The 18,593-nt window shown below is 42.8% G+C and overlaps 1 pseudogene; it reads right to left on the bottom strand.

The window, feature by feature from the left end:
• Nucleotides 1-8,840: 8,840 nt before the first annotated feature.
• LOC145408695 (zinc finger protein 862-like) lies at nt 8,841-12,980 on the bottom strand (annotated as a pseudogene).
• Nucleotides 12,981-18,593: the final 5,613 nt, after the last annotated feature.

Here is an 18,593-nt window from a genome sequence, read left to right as displayed (position 1 = left end):
CTGTTGGTGAGAATGATGCTTGCCTGACCGCTACTCCGACTGTTTCTGCCCCCACTTCGGCGGCTGACGCCTTGCACACTTCTGTGGTGGTGGCAGACGACAATATTGACCGGACCTCTTCTCCCGTTGAAGCCAGTATGCCCGAGGCTCCGTCTGTACCTGGTAAACGTCACCGTAGTTCATCAGAGTCCTCTGAACATGAAGACCGGCCACCTAAAGTCTCTGTTGTTGACCCTTCCGTTGACACCTCTCTTGTTCCCTCTGTCCAGCAGGCTGAGGGATCTAGCCAGGAGACTGCTGAAGCTGATGGTTCAGCTCTGGTCCAGTCCCCACCTGGGGATGTTGGACCACTTGTTGGTGCTTCAGATCTGAAGCATAGGACGGCCTCAAATGACTCTAGACCTGTGGGCTCTACTTCCACTTCTGAGGCTTCTGGTGGGGGCACTGGCCGTCCTACGCCTCCAAAGACAGCCCCCAAGCCACTTACCAAACAAACTGGTATGCCCACTCCAAGAAGGAGTGTTGTAAAACTTACTTCCCCATCCTCACGTCTGTCTTCTGATGTTAGACAGAGGGTACGGGTTTCTGGTGCTCGGCAAGCTCCTATGAAGGGTCTTCATAAGCATCAATCCAAACCCGCTCGCTCGTCAGATGTACAGTCCCGCACTTAATCATCATTCCTCCATTATGGGTTCTATCATCCAGTGGAATTGTCGGGGTTTACGTGAAAACTATGAGGAACTGTGTCATCTTGTTTCTCAATCTACTCCTCTGTGCATGTGCATCCAGGAGACCATGGTGGGTGATACTGTTCCTTCTTGTCCTTCTGGCTACCATGCCTTTTATTCTGATCCTGTGCCAGGTCAAGGTCATCATGGAGGTGCTGCTATCTTCCTTCGCAAGGATATTCCATACAGTCATCTGGACATCTCCACTTTCCTGCAGGCTGTTGTTGTCCGGATGTTTTTACGTCGACAGTATACAGTCTGCAGTCTTTATCTTCCTCCTAGTGCTACTGTTGAAAGGGCGGATCTGGAACGCCTTATTCATGACCTTCCTTCTCCCTTTCTGTTACTAGGAGATATGAATGGTCACCATCCTCTATGGGGAAATAGTGAGGCCAACCCTCGGGGTGTAATGCTGGCCTCTTTAGTGGAAGATGAGGAGTTAGGCATTTTCAATACTAATAAAATGACATATTTCCATAGTCAGACTGGTACTTTTACTGCCATTGATTTGTCCTTATGCTCTGCTGATGCTGTTTTAGATTTTACCTGGGATGTGTTGCCAGACCTGTATGGCAGCGACCATTTTCCATTACTTTTAACTACTAGTGATGGTGGACCTCAGCCACGTCTTCCTCGCTGGCTTCTGGATAAGGCTGACTGGCCAAGTTTCAGGGAATTAAGTTCCATTTCCCTTTCTGTCAACGAGTTTGGCTGTCTTAATGAGGCTGTGTCATATTTCAATACCGTGTTGCACTCAGCAGCCCTGTTATCTATTCCAAAAACGAAGGGTCAATTTCCTAAACGTCCGGTTCCTTGGTGGAACTCTGAGTGCAGTTCCGCAGTGAGAGCCAAACGAGTCGCCTTCTCTCGACTTCGTCGTCACCGTAGGGATCCTCAGTATTTGGCGGCGTATTAGAAGGCACGAGCTCATATGAGGCAGATTTTAAAGGAGGCCAGGCGTTCATCCTGGAAGAATTATGTTTCCTCCATCAATTCGAGGACTTCCATCACCTGGGTGTGGAACCGGGTAAGGAAAATTTCAGGAAAATTTACTGTTCCCTCCCCTCCTGTTTTATCTGCAGCAGGTGGAACTGTGGCTGATCCATTTGCTGTTGCAGAGTTGCTTGCTGATCATTTTGCCAGTGTGTCAAAGAAGGATGCAGATACGCCTTCGGCTTGCCACCGTCGGCGCCTAGAGTCTCGTGGTCTTAGTTTTGCATCTTCTGGAGGAGAGCCTTACAATGTTCCATTTTCAATTTCTGAACTCCAGGCGGCTTTCTCGCAGTGCCATGATTCCTCTCCTGGTTATGATGATATTCCTTATGCCTTTTTATGCCACCTGTCTGATGAGTCCCTGTTGTTTTTGCTTTCACTGTTTAATAAGATCTGGTGTTCTGGGGAGTTTCCGGCTTGTTGGGGTGTTGCTGTAGTTATCCCCATCCCCAAACCAGGTAAGGACCACTTACAGGCGACGAATTATCGGCCTGTTTCTTTGACATCTTGTATATGTAAAGTTTTGGAAAAGATGGTCAGTGTTAGGCTTGTGTGGTTTTTAGAGAGAGGTGACTTCTTATCCTCTGCTTAGTATGGTTTTTGAAAAATGCGATCTACCTCTGATGCACTACTGTCCTTGCAATCTTCTGTCACTGAGGCTTTCTCCACTAACCAACACCAGGTCACGGTCTTCTTTGATCTGGCGAAGGCATATGACACTGCCTGGCGTCATGGTATTTTACTCTTTCTTCACGAGTTTGGTCTTCGTGGACGCTTGCCTATTTTTATTCAACATTTTTTATCTAGCCGAATTTTAAGGGTGCGAGTGGGAGGAGTGCTTTCTACTACCCGAGCTCTAGAAGATGGAGTACCACAGGGGAGTATCCTTAGTGTTACTCTGTTTGCTGTAGCCATTAACAGTGTCATTAGTGTACTTCCTGACGGTGTACGAGGATCACTAAATGTCGATGACCTCTCGATTTCCTTTACCTCGTCTAGAATGTCTCTGATAGAGAGGAAGTTGCAGCTGGCTCTAAATCGGATTTCTGACTGGGCAGAAACTCACGGTTTCCATTTTTCTTCAACAAAGACAGTGGCTATGCATTTTTGTCGCCTTCGAGGGGTTCACCCTGACCCTGACTTGTATCTCTATGGTAAGAGAATATCTTGTGTGGAAGAGACGCGGTTTCTGGGTCTTTTGTTTGATAGACGACTAACCTGGGTTCCTCATATTCGTTCTGTTAAGGTGGCTTGTCTTAAAGCTTTGAGTCTTTTGAGGGTCTTAGCTCATACCTCTTGGGGTGCTGACCGTCAGACCCTCCTCCTCTTGCATAGGTCTCTTATTCTTCCCAAACTTGAATATGGGTGTGAGGTCTACTCCTCTGCAACAGATGCACGTCTCCGGTTGTTAAATTCTGTACATCATGCTGGTGTGCATCTGGCAACCGGAGCATTCAGATCATCCCCGATTCCAAGCTTATTGGTGGATGCTGGTGTACTCCCCTTGGATTTGCGACGCCAGTTGCTAATGATAAGGTGTTGGAATCGTCTTCACCGCATTCCAGACTCAGTTTCTTGTGCCATCGTCTCCCAGGATTCCCGATCTTCTGTTTTTGACACCCGTCCGAATTTCCTAAAGCCATTTGGTTACAGGGTCCGGTCTGTTATGTTAGCCCTCTCTGTACCAAGACTGGCAATTTGTCCTCATCGGATCTCAAGGGTGGGTTTTTGGCTGCTCCCTCGTGTGACATTCTGTAGGTCCGTTGTTGAAAAAAAGGGCTCACTTCCCTCTCATGTGTCCCTCTCCCTCTTTTTAGAACATGCCTCCATTCATGAGGGTTCTGTCCCTGTCTATACCGACGGGTCTAAGACTGATACTGGAGTAGGATTTGGTGTTGTCTTCCCTTCCTTTAGTAGGGGTGGTAGCCTTCCTGGCATTACTTCAGTGTATACGGCAGAACTGACTGCAATTTTATATGCTGTTAAAATTATTTTTACTCTCCCCCAATCCGTTTTTGTGATTTTTAGTGACTCGCGTAGTGCTTTGCCTGCACTGGAGTCTTTTAATGTATCCCATCCATTGGTTTTATCAATTTTAGAGTGGCTTTTTCTTCTTGGCCGTCGTGGCCGCCATGTAGACTTCTGTTGGGTACCTGCACATGTTGGTGTGGTGGGCAATGAGAGGGCAGATACTTTAGCTAAAGCTGCATCTTCTCAACAACCCCCAACCGACTACCCACTTCCTGCTTCAGATGTAACACCTTACTTGCGGTACGCAATTCATACGTGTTGGCAGAGACACTGGGATGTTGTTTCTCACAATAAACTAAAAGAAATCTTTAAGAGAGTGGTTGTGCCAAAGGCTCTTCCTTCTATGTCTCGGCGATTGGAGGTGGCTCTTGCTAGGCTTCGCATTGGGCATTCGCGGCTTACACATGGGTTCCTGATGAATGGTGAATCTCAACCTTACTGTGATGACTGTCTTGTTCCCCTTACTGTCCGTCACTTGCTGGTCGAGTGTCCGAGTCTGGGGGACCTACGTCAGAGATTCCTCCATAGGCATAAGGGGGCAGATGGTGCCTACTGTTTGTCCTCGATGCTTGGCAAAGCCTCTAGCGATTTTCGTGATGTTTTTAGTTTTCTTCAGGAGGCGGGCCTCCTTCCACTTTTATAAGTACTTGATATTTTATACACAATTCTTTTATTATTTTTCAGTTTTTTGTTCCTCCTACCAGATATTAACTTTGAATTGAATATGCATTTTTATTTTGCTGTGCGTTTTACTTTGTTGTCCGGCGGCATATGACCCTGGCAGTTGCGCCGCCAGATTTTAATTATTTGCAATCAATCAATCCTCATTCCCCAATATTTTCCACCACACCGCTCAAACAGGTGTTTCCCCCTCCCTCTTGAACCCCTTCCAGTTTCACCTCTCACCAATGAACCCCTCGAATGGAACTCGCACCTGGGGAGGGATACTTTTGAGACAGAAAAGCCTATTATAATTTGGCACGGGTGGAGGGGAGGAGAGAGAAAGAAAGGAGATGGGAGACTCTGGGGGTAGGGGCTGGTGGTAAGAGGAATGGGAGGCGAGGGGCCGCCAACATTCTATGCTGTCTGAGTAAGAAGGTGGTTGCCAGGCATAACATCTGTATAAGGAGTGAGTTTTGTTAGACAATAAACCCATTCTGGCAATATACTTGATTTGTGTGTGTGTGTGTGTGCGTCCACTGCTCCCTCCACCTGCTTTGACTGATCATCATCATCTAAATTGCCTGGGATTTCCATGCTTAAAACTTTGCTTTAAGTTAATTTCTGTTTATACTAGGGCAGAGGATCATGCAACAAACAGGTCTCTATGGTGCAAACAAGATGTTTGTCATGAGTAGGTCATTCATTATACTAATATACTGTATGATGCCTTATACTTGTAGATACTTAATTATAAAAAATCTTTAACCCATGACAAGAAGTAAATAGATCAGACAATAGGAGAGCTGCCTGTATAACGAAATCGTATCAAGAGGAGACACCGCACAATATCTTATAATGGAACTAACATTTTATTTAGATTGTGGAAGGATGTCAGACATTCATACCGGTATGAAAAGTATTTTATATGTTCCCAAATAATGTAACACTATAACTACTACTTATATGGAAAATGAAGGAAAGCATTACGCAGCTACGTTAAATACAATATTTTTACAATTGTCGACAAGATTATTAAATTAGTAAATACATTCCATGCTGTAATGAATCCAGCTAGCACTAAACATCATAGACATCATAGCTCAGGTCTCACGCTGCAGCCACGACTCTAACCACTTGCCGCTCTCGACCATGGGAGGTAAAGGACAGAGCCTCGGCACTCTGCCACGAGCCAAGACGGAAACACGCATTGACAGCAGACTGTGGAGAAAAAAATGCATCATGTTACAATAAAGTTATATAGTTACGACTGATGTAGGGAAATAGAATTAATAGACCTGCACCAACCAACACAATTACAGTTTTTGTGTGCATTAATGCGTATTTGTAAGGGAACATGATCTTATTATAGATGGACGGATAGATACAAACAACAAAATCTGCAAGTAAAATATTCACTTGATTAATATCATGTCCATCCACCCTCTCTGTCAATCATAGCTTGAAGTCTCCGCTGCATGTTTCCTGTGTGGCGCTTCACGAGCTCCGGCTGTGCTCTGAATGTCTCCCACACCTCCTTGGCGTGATTTAGGAGTTCAGCAGGCGTCCTTTCCTCACCAGGGATCCATGTTTTCACCCTGGAGCCCCAGATGTTTTCAATGGGGTTGCAATCAGCCCCTTTACAGGGCCACGGTAACAGTTGAAATTGTGGATGATTATTGAACCATTCCTGTACGACCCTGGGTTGGTGGATAGGGCAGCGGTCGTGCACAAAGTATACCGGGCCCTCTGGAAATGGGTGATTCCTGTTGGCAAAAGAGGGTACGAATTCGTGGGTAAGGATTTCCACATACCTTTGTGCATTAAATCTACCCTGTCTATGATGCATATCTCCCATTCCATGGTGGCTTATCCAACCCCAAACATTTACAGTTTGGTGACCACTCCTGCGTTCCTGATAGATATTCTGGCGGTCGTATCTGGAAGAAAAGTTTTATGGTAGTTTTTATATATGCAAGTTGCTCAGCTAACAATCATGACAGAATGCATGTTTGGTTAAATAATCTTCAAGCATTCTTTAATTTGACGAAAACTATACTCACCGAGTATTGTTGCGCCTCCAACAGTGAAGCTGGCCATGATTTGTAGAGTTGAATGTTTTCTCATCAGTCCAGATTACACGCTCCCAAAAATCATTGTCTTTGTTAATGTGCTCTCTGGCAAACTGTAGCCTCCCATCTCGGTGCTGCTGAGTGAGACGATCCTTCGTTGCAGGAACTCTGTGATGCAGGCCTGCTTCGTGAAGTCGCCGTCGCACTGTCCACACACTGGCATCGAGGTGTTTGGTGTCACGGATGGCCACAGCGTTAGCGTGCGGGTGTGCCTCTGCTGAAGCGGCAATATCACGGTCCTGGACAAGTGTAGTGTAGCTTGGTGGTCTTCCCTTTGGCAAATTGGCCAAGTTGCCACTTTCTTGCCACCTGTGTTACCAGCATTTACTATAAATCATACGGGAAATATCGGCATGAATGCATTGAAAGAAGATTAATACATGAAAAATATACATCACAATAGATATTGATTTGCAGTTATTCCACACATCCTGTTCAAGTGCCGAGAAGATATGGAGCTCTGTACTCTATCACTTTCGCATCAAGAGCTGTAGAAATATCTTAGCACTGGATTCCCACAGCAATTTAAGAGGAGCCTCTCTTGCTGGTAAATTGCTGGGCTATTGTTTCGTTCAATCTACACCAGGAAACAGACGACCACAGTGTTCCTAGTAAGGGATCTGTTTCGTGACATAGTTTGGAGGATTCAGTAGACCTAAATGTAATAACAAGATAGTTTCCCCTTAATTGATCCCATTATTACCCGTGGAATACTATTCGTTTCAGACCCTATGACATATCGTTTTTCGATAATATCTTCCAAACAAACATATGGATGAATAGGACATTTTGACACAGCTTGTGTGACACCCTTCCCTAATTTATGACACTAGAGTGCATTGCCAGGTGTAAACATTCGGAACGTGATGGTGATGGCTGGGGTTCGGATAAGGAAGGCAAGGAGAGAGGGAGGTCTTCCCCTGTCCGAATGTCTACATGACTCTTGCCAGCTTCGCCTTAATAACCATAAGTAAACTCCTTTATTATACACACTTGAGAATGCACTGTAGTGTCACATTAGGGGAGGGTCTCAAAAATGCGGTGCCAAAATGTCATTCATCCAAATGTTTGTGTTGAAGATATTTGCAAAAAACGATATGCCATAGGGACTGAAATGGAGAGTATAACTTTTAGGCTCACCTCCTGATCCACCGTGAAACCTTCCCCGTAGAGCACCCCATGGTCCTGGCTATATCACGGATGGACATTCCACTCTCTCGGAGTCCAATTATGCGACCCCGCTCTGCTATGACCTCAAATCGTCTCTCCATCGTGAGCAGCAGCCTTGTGTGATACCCATATGCTGATGAACTCCTCTTCATCTCGGTTTAGCCAATATGAACCATTAGGTTAACGCTTTGCCTGTTGTATTGAATCTTATGAAGCCACAGTTCAGCTGCAAAGGTGCCAACTTCATCTATGACACAACAAACTACTCTCTCGCCTCAAGTGAAAACAGTTTTAAATTAAAACCCATTATCAGTGATGTGATTGACATCAGGATTAATTAAGCTCTCCCAAAATCAAACATTAATCCATAATCAAGATAAAGTAAGACCTTGACAGCCATGGTTATTGCCGCCCCTCCTCTCCTCCCTTCCCTTCCCTTCCCTCTCTTGATCTTTTTCCCACCACCAGCCCCTCCATACACCCCCCTCCCTCTCTCACTCTCCCGTAACTCGTCGGGTAGAAGCGACCCAGAGGTGTGTGTGCTGGTGTCTCCATTTCATCTGCTCGCGACTGTACTAACATCTGAGGCAGAGGGAGCGCGGAGCGATTACGTGTGACTTCACTCACAGCCAGAAGCACACTGCTGTGACACCAGAGTGACCAGTTGCCAGGTGGGTGGCTGATGTTGGCTCCCAATCTCTCCCGAAAACGCGCCCAAAAAGCGCCCAACCCGTTACTAAAGCCTTGATCCAGCTATGAGCCATAATTTGATGACGCGAATTGTTTTTTCCTTTCTTTATGACTTTATAATAGACAGAACTATATTATAGAAGTGCAATTCATCACTACAGCTTACCTTTATTTGTTCACTTTCCATGCATAGGAAACTATAACTTAAAAATAAATGCGTGCAATTATTTACATGTTTATCTATGGGAAAATAGATTTATGGTACAGTACAAAGTAATTTACAAACTTAGTGTATATTCAGAAGGTGTATAACCCTTTTGCAATTATTTACATGTTTATCTATGGGAAAATAGATTTATGGTACAGTACAAAGTAATTTACAAACTTAGTCTATATTCAGTGTATAACCCTGTATGTCTATGCTGTACTTCGTATACTAAATGTCTACGACACTTTCGCTGTTCCCAGCTGCATACATATCTTGACAAAACAGCTTCAACATAGACTCATTAGGTACAAAATCATTGCAACATATGCCATGTCTAGCCAGGAATGCTCTCACGTGCATAATGTTTTCGACTGATTTTTGCTGCAGTTTGTTTCTTATTTTACTTTTAGTTAAATTCATTTGAGAGAACGCTCTCTCCATTGCAGCATTGCTGACTGGCAGTGCCAACACTGACAGTGCAAGCTGTCCCACTTCTTTAAAATCTTGTTCCCCTGCAGCATCTTCATGGCTGTATACTTCCATCCAAAACTCGCTGATATCATCGGAAGATTTATGGTCCCATTCACAGGTGCCCAGATTAAGCCACTGCTGCTCCAGCTTGCCTAGATCCCCATCGTACATTTGGAGGAAAGACAGCTCACTCAGGCGAGGCTTCCGCAACCCTAAAACAATATCAGGGGACACTTTCGTCATGCTGTGTAATAGCTGGATATTGGCAGGGATTCGACCACGTATCTCTCGTACCAAGGTTAGCATATAATCCCGGCAATGAGATTTGATGCTGTCTACAGCATCAGCTTGGAGGCCACTCCGAGATACTTCTAGGTTGATTGAACTCCCATGTCAACTGCAGCTAACGGCATGAGGTTACGGTCATCTGCCACCTGCGAACACGAAAATAAGCAGTAAACATGGTGACAAATAAAACACACGCACATATTGACAATTTGTGTGTGTGTGTGTGTGTGTGTGTGTGTGTGTGTGTGTGTGTGTGTGTGTGTGTGTGAGGGTGGGCCTGGTAAAAGATAAAATGAGATTAGCCAAGGTTGACAGAAGGGCTTATAAGACAGAACAGTCAAGTGTTAATGGGAAGGGAAGGGCAGCGCAGACAAAGGGAGGACTGGAGAGAGAGAGAGAGAGAGAGAGAGAGAGAGAGAGAGAGAGAGAGAGAGAGAGAGAGGATTTAAAGAATGGATTAAGATGGATTAAGAACGTTTTTCTGATCAGGCGACTCCCAAGGGAAAGAGATGGCCAGGTGGTAGAGCAAATGAGTGTGTGCATATGTGTACGTACAGTACACATTAAGGGAGGAACGACTATAAATATATAGAAGAGCGTTACAAAGAAACAGGGTGCACATAAATATGAAACAAGCACGTGGAACAAAATAATTGAAATATATTATAGATTATATATATATATATATATATATATATATATATATATATATATATATATATATATATATATATATATATATATAATCTGTAGGTACTCTACATTCTAGAGAATTATTATGCCAACTTCTCTGTACGTATACACTCTTAGGGATCTGTGCTTTTACCTTTTCACGCAGGCTTATGCATGTTGGCTGATAATAGTTAAAATAATAGAAAATATGAAGCAAATAATAATGATAATTATTATCATTACTATTGTAAAAATAATAATAATAATAATAATAATAATAATAATAATAATAATGATAGTAACAACTAGTATTTGGTACTCAGACAGTACTATATGATATAGAAAACTGGGGGAGAGAGAATGAGATTAACGAAAAGTGGGAACGGGTGTTCGTATTTCTGTTAAGAATCTTACTAATTTAGTCGTATAGTGGATATAAAGATTGTTACCTCGTACGCCATGAGTGAATCCCAAGTTGGGAAGGTACGTGGCATCATTATCCTCTGCAACATGGACTGGTACAGGGACATCAAGTTGGAGAGAAGTTTGGTGATATTACATTTGTCCCCTTGGAAGAGCTTATTCACTCTGTTGACTTCACTCACTAGTGGCTGCAAGAATGAAAGGTATGCTTTGTTGACTGGGTCTGCATACATATTATGAAGCACTTCAGAGGTATAGCTCTTGTCATCTCCTTGCACCAGCTGAGAAAAAGAAATACAATTAAATAATATATTCATATTCTACATAACATTTTATTTGCACATATATCCATACATAAATATACAGATAGATAGATAACTAGATTGGTGTTATAGAGATTATTATCTCTCTCTCTCTCTCTCTCTCTCTCTCTCTCTCTCTCTCTCTCTCTATATATATATATATATATATATATATATATATATATATATATATATTGGAGGTGATAGAGGCGAAAAGAAAGATATCTTACCTGGAAGTGTAGCTTTAGCTCGTCGTATTGCTCCAAAATTCTTGTGACGCATGGTGCAATAGACATCCATCTTGTGTCTGCCAGCTGCATGATCTTCAAGGGTTCCTCTCCCACATTAATTGTTGTGTACAATTCCTTGTATTTCTGCTGTCGTTGCGTGCTGTGAGAAAAATGTCGGTATGTCACCGCCACCATGAATTCAAGATGATTAGGTAATGCTCTCATAGCATATGAGGCACACAGCTGCAGTGAGTGACATATGCATTTGATGTGGATGACGTTGGGATTGATCTCCCTGAATCTACTGATCACAGAGTTGTGTTTCCCACTCATTGCATTGCATCCGTCTGTTGCCAATCCCACACATTTCCTTGAATCAAGTTTCATATGTTCTAGGAATTTCACAAGTTCTTGAGTCATTACCTCAGCTGTGCCTGAGGATAAATTTAATAGACCCAAAAACGAAGTGACGACCTTCTTCTTTTTAATACTGGGGTACCTCACAACGATGCACAACTGTTTCTCTGTTGAAATATCAGTGCTCTCATCTATAATCAATGAATATGTGTTATCACCAATATCATCACAAAGGTCCTTCAACATTGATGGGCCTAATACATAGTTAATTATAGCTGTGCATTTAGTTCGGTGGATTGCTAGCTCCTTCGTTGAAATAGCACTCACTAGCCCTCCCAGGTGGTCCACCGTCCTAATGCTTGAGTGGCAAGCAATATGGACAGCAATCCTGGCTTCAGCAATTTTCACTGAAGGATCTATATGTCGCTTTATAATTCCTGTTTGAAATAATGTTCTACCATTAGAGAAGGGTGCAGCATTTTTTTTTGTTTTTCAGTAGCTGCATGCCTCAACGAATCACCGTAATGAGCTCTAAAGGTCACCTTGCAATACTTGCAAGATACCTTTGTATCATCACCTTAGGCCATTCCAATCCAATCCTTCAGTGCTGGATCTTTTTCCCATTCCTTACAGTATTTTTTCCCATATTTGGCCCATTTTCCCATTTTTCTTAACTCTGCTCTAAATGCTGTCTTGACTAATCCACGGTATGGCAAGAGGAGAGACGATGCGCGTTGTGACTGTGACCCACGACAAGCAGCAAACTTCTGTCTTGAGAGCTGAAAATCTGATTGAGAACACACACACACACACACACACACACACACACACACACACACACACACACACACATACAATGAGGCTAGTAATTAACAGCTGCACCTAAAATTCTGACCTTAGTGTGTGTGAGGGATAAGATAGGTATACTTAAGTCAGAGTAGTTTCTTAGGCTTGCTGAGTGTATTTGTTTAGATTCCATGTCTTCAGTATAATTTATTCTGTAGTCTGATACAGATAGTTTGGGATCGAAACAGTTACTTAGGGATGTTTTAACAGGTTATGGTTCATTCACGTAAATGGGGTTCGATCAGTGCTCCAGAAGTACTCCCCTTTTCGAGATTTTGTTTGATTATGAATTTAATGCTGATTCATTCTGAGATCATGAATCAACTATCTCATTACTGCGGTAGTTGAACTGGACAAGAACCATTCTCATTCGGCCTAGAGACCTTCTTCCTCACTAGTTTCTTTACCTCCATACTGGACGGTAAGATTACACAGTGCTTTGTGCTTTAACTATATTTTGATTTAAGATATCAGAAAACTTTCTGAAATACTTAACTTGATTTTATATAGTGATCCATCAATACTTTGTGTTTACGACTTGCGTGTCATCTGTGATATACCTAAGTGTTTTGTGGGCTGTGCTAATTCTTATCGTTTTCCAATCTAGGAGGCAGGACCCTACCCACGTCAAGGGCCGGGCTAGGGAGGCGTCCTGGGTGTGAATTGTGTAGCCGTGGTGCAGTATCTACGGTGTCTAGGTGGCAGTACCAGGAGGAACTTCCAGAGGACCCGAGCCAGTGTTGGGTGTTGTATGAAAGGCCTAACCACCTGATGGGCATGATTACTTGTGTCCTTCTGTGTAATGCCTCCTTTATGACTTGTGAATAGATGTATATAATTTTTGCTCTTTCATTGACCTCAGATAGGGTAAGCAATAGTCCGTCCTGAAATCTGGTGAATAATATTCCTTTACATGTGGCGACCCTGCTGCCAGGATACGACTGCTTACTCCTTTCTGTGGTAGAGGAATTGAAGTTATTATACAATTATTCAACCACTTCAGCTAGGTATGTTGTATAACCTGCCTATGATTATTGCCCGCCATGGGTAGCTTGCCATCCTTGGGGCCCGGAGGTAAGCCTTTTATACACCAAGTATAATTTCTGTATACCAATATTTGTATATTGTATACCAAATTTCTGACTACTGCTCGCATCCTGCAGATAGTTTCGTGTTGTCTTCTGTCCTGAGAAGAGAGAACTATCATTCAGTTAGGATCTTGTATGTCAGTCATTATAATCCATAGACTTAAGCCTCATATCTCGGTAGGAGCTACGTGAGGTTCTCCCATACTTGTGGGAGTGAGAAGCTAGTTATTTTGCATTATTATTTTTTTTTTTTACCATGGATGATTCTATTGACACTCTTAAAAATCAAGCCGAATCTCTGGGGCTTAAAGGGAATGAAGTGGCTCAATATGTGCTCCAACCACAAGCCATAGCTCTTGAGGAAAGACAAAGGGAGAGAGAAGAGAGAGAAAGGGAGAGAGAGAGAGAAAGACAGAAGGAACGAGAAGTGAGAGAGCTCGAGAGAATAAAATTAGAATGCGATCTACAGTTAGCCAAAAACGCTCAACCTTCAAGAACAGTTTCTGATCCCCCTGAACCGGGTAGACCTAAATTACCCTTTTATAAGGATGGAGAAGATATCTCTTCATATCTCATTAGATTTGAAAGGATTGCTAGTCTTCTGGGAATTAATAGTGACACTTATGCAGTTCGCTTGGGTAGCCTCCTGACAGGAAAATGTGTAGACATATATACTAGTTTGTCTCCAGAGATTACAAAAGACTATAACTTGTTAAAAGATGCTCTTTTGAGAGGCTTTGCTAAAACCCCAGATAGTTACCGCCAGGAGTTTAAGACTGCTAGGATAAAGTTTGGGGAAACCTATGGTATGTTTTCCATTCAACTAAGCCGTCTTCTTGATCAGTGGATGGCCTCTTGCTCCATACAGAAAAAGTATAAGTCTTTAAGAGACTTCATTCTCCTTGATCAGTTTTTGTCATCGCTTTCCCCAGACTTGAGAATCTCATCAAGGAACATAATGTGACTCTTCTGAAGGAGGCAGTGACCCTTCCTGATAACTGGGCATCGGCTCACAGTGCTTACCCTAAATCAAAATTTGATCCTAGTAAAGGTAAGAAAGTTGGTACTTCTAGTTCAAGTCAATCTAACCAATCTGATGCAAGTAAACAGTCAGGCCAGTTACCGTCTGTCACAGCCTCTCGCAAGAGAGATTATTCTAATGTAACTTGTCACGGATGTGGTGAGAAGGGGCACATCAAACCCCGTTGCCCTAAGAATCCTCTTGCTTTTAAACAGCTAACCCCAGCAGCTCCTGAACAGAGAATAGGATATTGTTTCAAAGATAGTCATCTCCCAGATTATACCACAGGTGGAACTGTTAATGGCTCTTGGGTTTCCACTATTATTAGGGACAGTGGATGTTCATGTATACTTGTATCTGAAGAAGTTCTTCCAGATATTGATGTGTCAGGGTGTAAGATGGTAGAGGTATCGGATTATCAGGGACGCAAAGATTCTTTCCCTCAAGTTAGGTGCTATATCAGGTGCCCCTACTTCACAGGCTGGGCTGATGTACTGAGAGCCCCCATAACATTTGGCAGTGTATTAATTGGGAATGTGCCTGGTGCTCTTAAATTCTGTAAAGAAGAGAGTGCAGAGCCCGGTAATGTCATTGGTGTCGTTCAAACTCGTGCCTCAAGTAAGAAAAGGGTTCACCCTTTAGTTCTTCCAAAGGTACCTCCTCTTGACATAACTCCCCAACATTTCAGTTCATTACAGGAGACCTGCCCTACATTCTCGTCTGTTCGAGCCAAGGTACAGTCAGGAGAGACTGAAGTAACTCGTAATGGAACTACCTTCAAATTCGAGGTTATTGATGGACTAATGTATCGCACATGCACTGCTGCCAGGTTTAAGGGGAATGTTGGTAAGAAGTCTTTAGTTGTTCCTAGGGATTGCCGAGATCTTATCCTCTCAGTTGCCCACGAAAGTCCTTTTTCAGGTCATTTCTCTCATAGGAAAACAGAGATGAAGACAAAGGAAGTATTCTTCTGGCCTGGAATGTCTGTTGATATCAGAAACTATTGCAGATCCTGTGACAGATGACAGCGCCTGTCACCGAAAGGTGGAGTTAAGCCAGCTCCACTCCAAGCTATGCCAATTATCACTGAACCTTTCACTAGAGTGGCAATCGATCTAGTTGGTCCCCTATCCCCTCCATCCTCAGAAGGCCACAGATATATCTTGACATTAGTCGACTTTGCAACAGGATTCCCTGAAGCCTTGCCCCTTAAGAACATTGATACTGTATCCGTAGCAGAAGCTTTGATTACCATCTTTTCCAGAGTAGGTATACCTCTTGAAATTCTTTCAGATCAGGGAACTCGGTTTACCCCTCAATTAATGCAGGAGATCCACAAGCTTTTAGGGGTTAAACCTTTGTTTACTACTGTTACGGAACAGAGAAAGATAATGTACACTTTAAGTGAGAATACTAATAATCACTACTGTCCCGCAAAGTTCCAGGTTCAAAACAAAAGAGTTAGGTAAAATTACAAGTTAAAGTTTAATGCACAAACTAACAACTAAACATTCAGGACTCATAAGGATAATGTAATGGCAAAAACAGGTTAAATATATGGTTAACTGCAATAGCCTCTATTAACACGAAATTAGCAAGAGCAAATTTATCTAAGTCAGCCCTGATAAAATGAGATACCAGATAATACTCAGTGAATGCCAGATAAATAATTACAGATACAAACTATTATCAAAAATGACTGACACAAAGAACCCTACATGAATTACAAAAACTTCACTAGGCCTACAAATTAAACTTATGCTATACAGTACAAGAAAAAATGCAACAACAGTTATACTCAAATTACACACAGCTGCTAGATGGTTGGAGACTTCTTGAGCACTCACAATAATAATATCTGTACAGGGGAGGACAGAGATGTGAACAAAATGAGGAGCAGATCTAAGTGGCAATGATGCAGAGACTGAGCTCATTATATAGGAGCCAGGAGAGCTTGATACAACTTGTAATAAGGACGCGCAAATGAAGCCATGGGGACATAGAGTTGACAATCCCGCTCTGGACAACAGAGAGAACGACTTACTCTACTATAACGGTAGAAGGGTGGGACTGAGGCAGAACACGCTCGTGATCAAACATGCAGCATACTGTGCGTTAAAATTACACAAAGGATGATGAAATCATAGGCTATGTAACACCTCCCCACAAAGAAAAAGAAATTTACAAAGGAAATTTCTTATTACTCTAAAACAATCTGTCTAAAGTCTAGATAAGCAATCTGCAATAACATTTTCTTTCCCCTTGACATGTTGTATGTCTAATGAATACTCCTGAAGAAGTAGACTCCATCTTGTCAATCTCTGATTTTTATCTTTAAACTTACTAAGGAATTTCAGTGGGTTATGATCGGTATAAATGACTATGGGGTCAAAACCAGAACACAAATAAAATGAAAATTGCTGTAAACCCAAAATCAAGGCCAAAAGCTCTTTCTCAATAGTTGAGTAGTTCTTTTGAGGTGGAGTGAACTTCTTACTGTAATAAGATACAGGATGTTCAATACCCTGATCATCCTCTTGCAGCAAAACAGCCCCAGCTCCTGTATCACTTGCATCAACAGCCATCTTAAAAGGCTTAGCAAAATTTGGAGTAGCGAGCACTGGCTGACTTAATAGAATAGCTTTAAGTTTGTTGAAAGAGAATTCACAGTTATCGGTCCAGACAAATTTAACTCCCTTTTTCAGTAGGTCTGTAAGTGGTGATACAAAGAATAGAAAAGTTAAGAACAAATCTCCTGTAATAACCTACCATTCCCAAAAATCTTTGTAGCTCTTTCCTACTTTTAGGTCTGGGAAGATCACTTATAACCTGAACCTTAGCTCCTGGTGGTGCAACATGTCCATCACCAATTACATACCCAAGGTACTGAACTTTAGCTTGACCAAACTCACACTTTGATAAATTAGCTACAAGATTAGCATGAACTAAACGGTCAAGAAATTTACTGACATGGCATAGGTGATCTTTCCAGTTGTCACTGAAGATTAATACATCATCAATATAAACAACACACCCTGCCAAACCCTCTGTTACAACATTCATGAGCTTCTGAAATGTGGCTGGTGCATTCTTCATACCATACGGCATTACAGAACATGCAAAAGCCTTTCCTAGTGTTACAAAACATGAGATCTCCCTAGCACGTTCAGTCATAGGTACTTGCCAGTATCCCTTTAACAAATCAAACTTACTTATGTACCTAGCCTTTCCGATCTTGTCTATGCAATCTTCCACACGAGGGAGAGGGTAAGTGTCTGTTTTGGTTATCTGATTAACACGTCTGTAGTCGATGCAAAGCCTCTGTGACCCACCTGGCTTAGGGACTAGAGTGACAGGAGAACTCCACTCGCTCTGACAGGGCTCAATCATCTTGTGGTCCAACAGGTAGCCAAGCTCCTTCTGGATGAGAGGAACTTTCACTGGGTTCACACGGTAAGGAGGCAATTTAATTGGCTTTGCGTCTCCAACATCGACATCATGCATCAACACAGTGGTTCTTCCTGGAGTGGCACGGAACACTTGCGGGTACTCCTACAGTAATGCCGAAAACTCCTGCCTTTCCTTCGGAGGTAGATGAGAAAGCTTAGTCTGGAGATCATTCATGATATCAGGATTCTTCCCCAAACTATCACTCAGGCTCATACTGCATGGGAGAGCTTCACTTGCAGACTCGGGTGGAACAGCTACAGTGCAGACTGGATTATTTTCGTCCCGCCTGTGATATAACTTTAGCATGTTGATGTGACATAGTTGCTTGCTCTTTCTACGATCTGGTGTGGCGATGACATAGTTGACATCACTGAGTTTCTTCTCCACGAAATAAGGGCCACTAAACTTGGCTTGAAGAGGTTGCCCATGAACTGGTAGCAGAATCAAAACCTGATCTCCTGGCTGAAAGTGGCGTAACCTGGACTTCTTATCATACCAAGTCTTCATCTTCTCCTGAGCAGCTCCTAAATTCTCTCTCGCCAGCTGTAAAGCAGTGGACAGCCGTTCTTTGAAATTCATCACATACTCCAGCAGGTTGACGTCATCTTCCTCCGACAGCCAGCATTCCTTGAAGTAACTTAAGGGGTCCTCTTACTTCATGGCCAAACAGTAGTTCAAAAGGTGAGAAGCCCAGTGATTCATTTGGAGATTCTCTTGCAGCAAACACAACGAATGGAAGACCTTTATCCCAGTCTTTCTGATGTTCCAAACAGTATTTCTTGAGCATCGATTTGAGTGTTTGATGATATCTCTCCAACGCTCCTTGGGTCTGG

This window comes from Coenobita brevimanus, chromosome 78 (assembly GCF_032717465.1).
Source record: "Coenobita brevimanus isolate Jiangsu-jjx chromosome 78, ASM3271746v2, whole genome shotgun sequence".
Taxonomy (NCBI): domain Eukaryota; kingdom Metazoa; phylum Arthropoda; class Malacostraca; order Decapoda; family Coenobitidae; genus Coenobita; species Coenobita brevimanus.
This window is presented reverse-complemented; position numbering and strand designations above follow the sequence as displayed.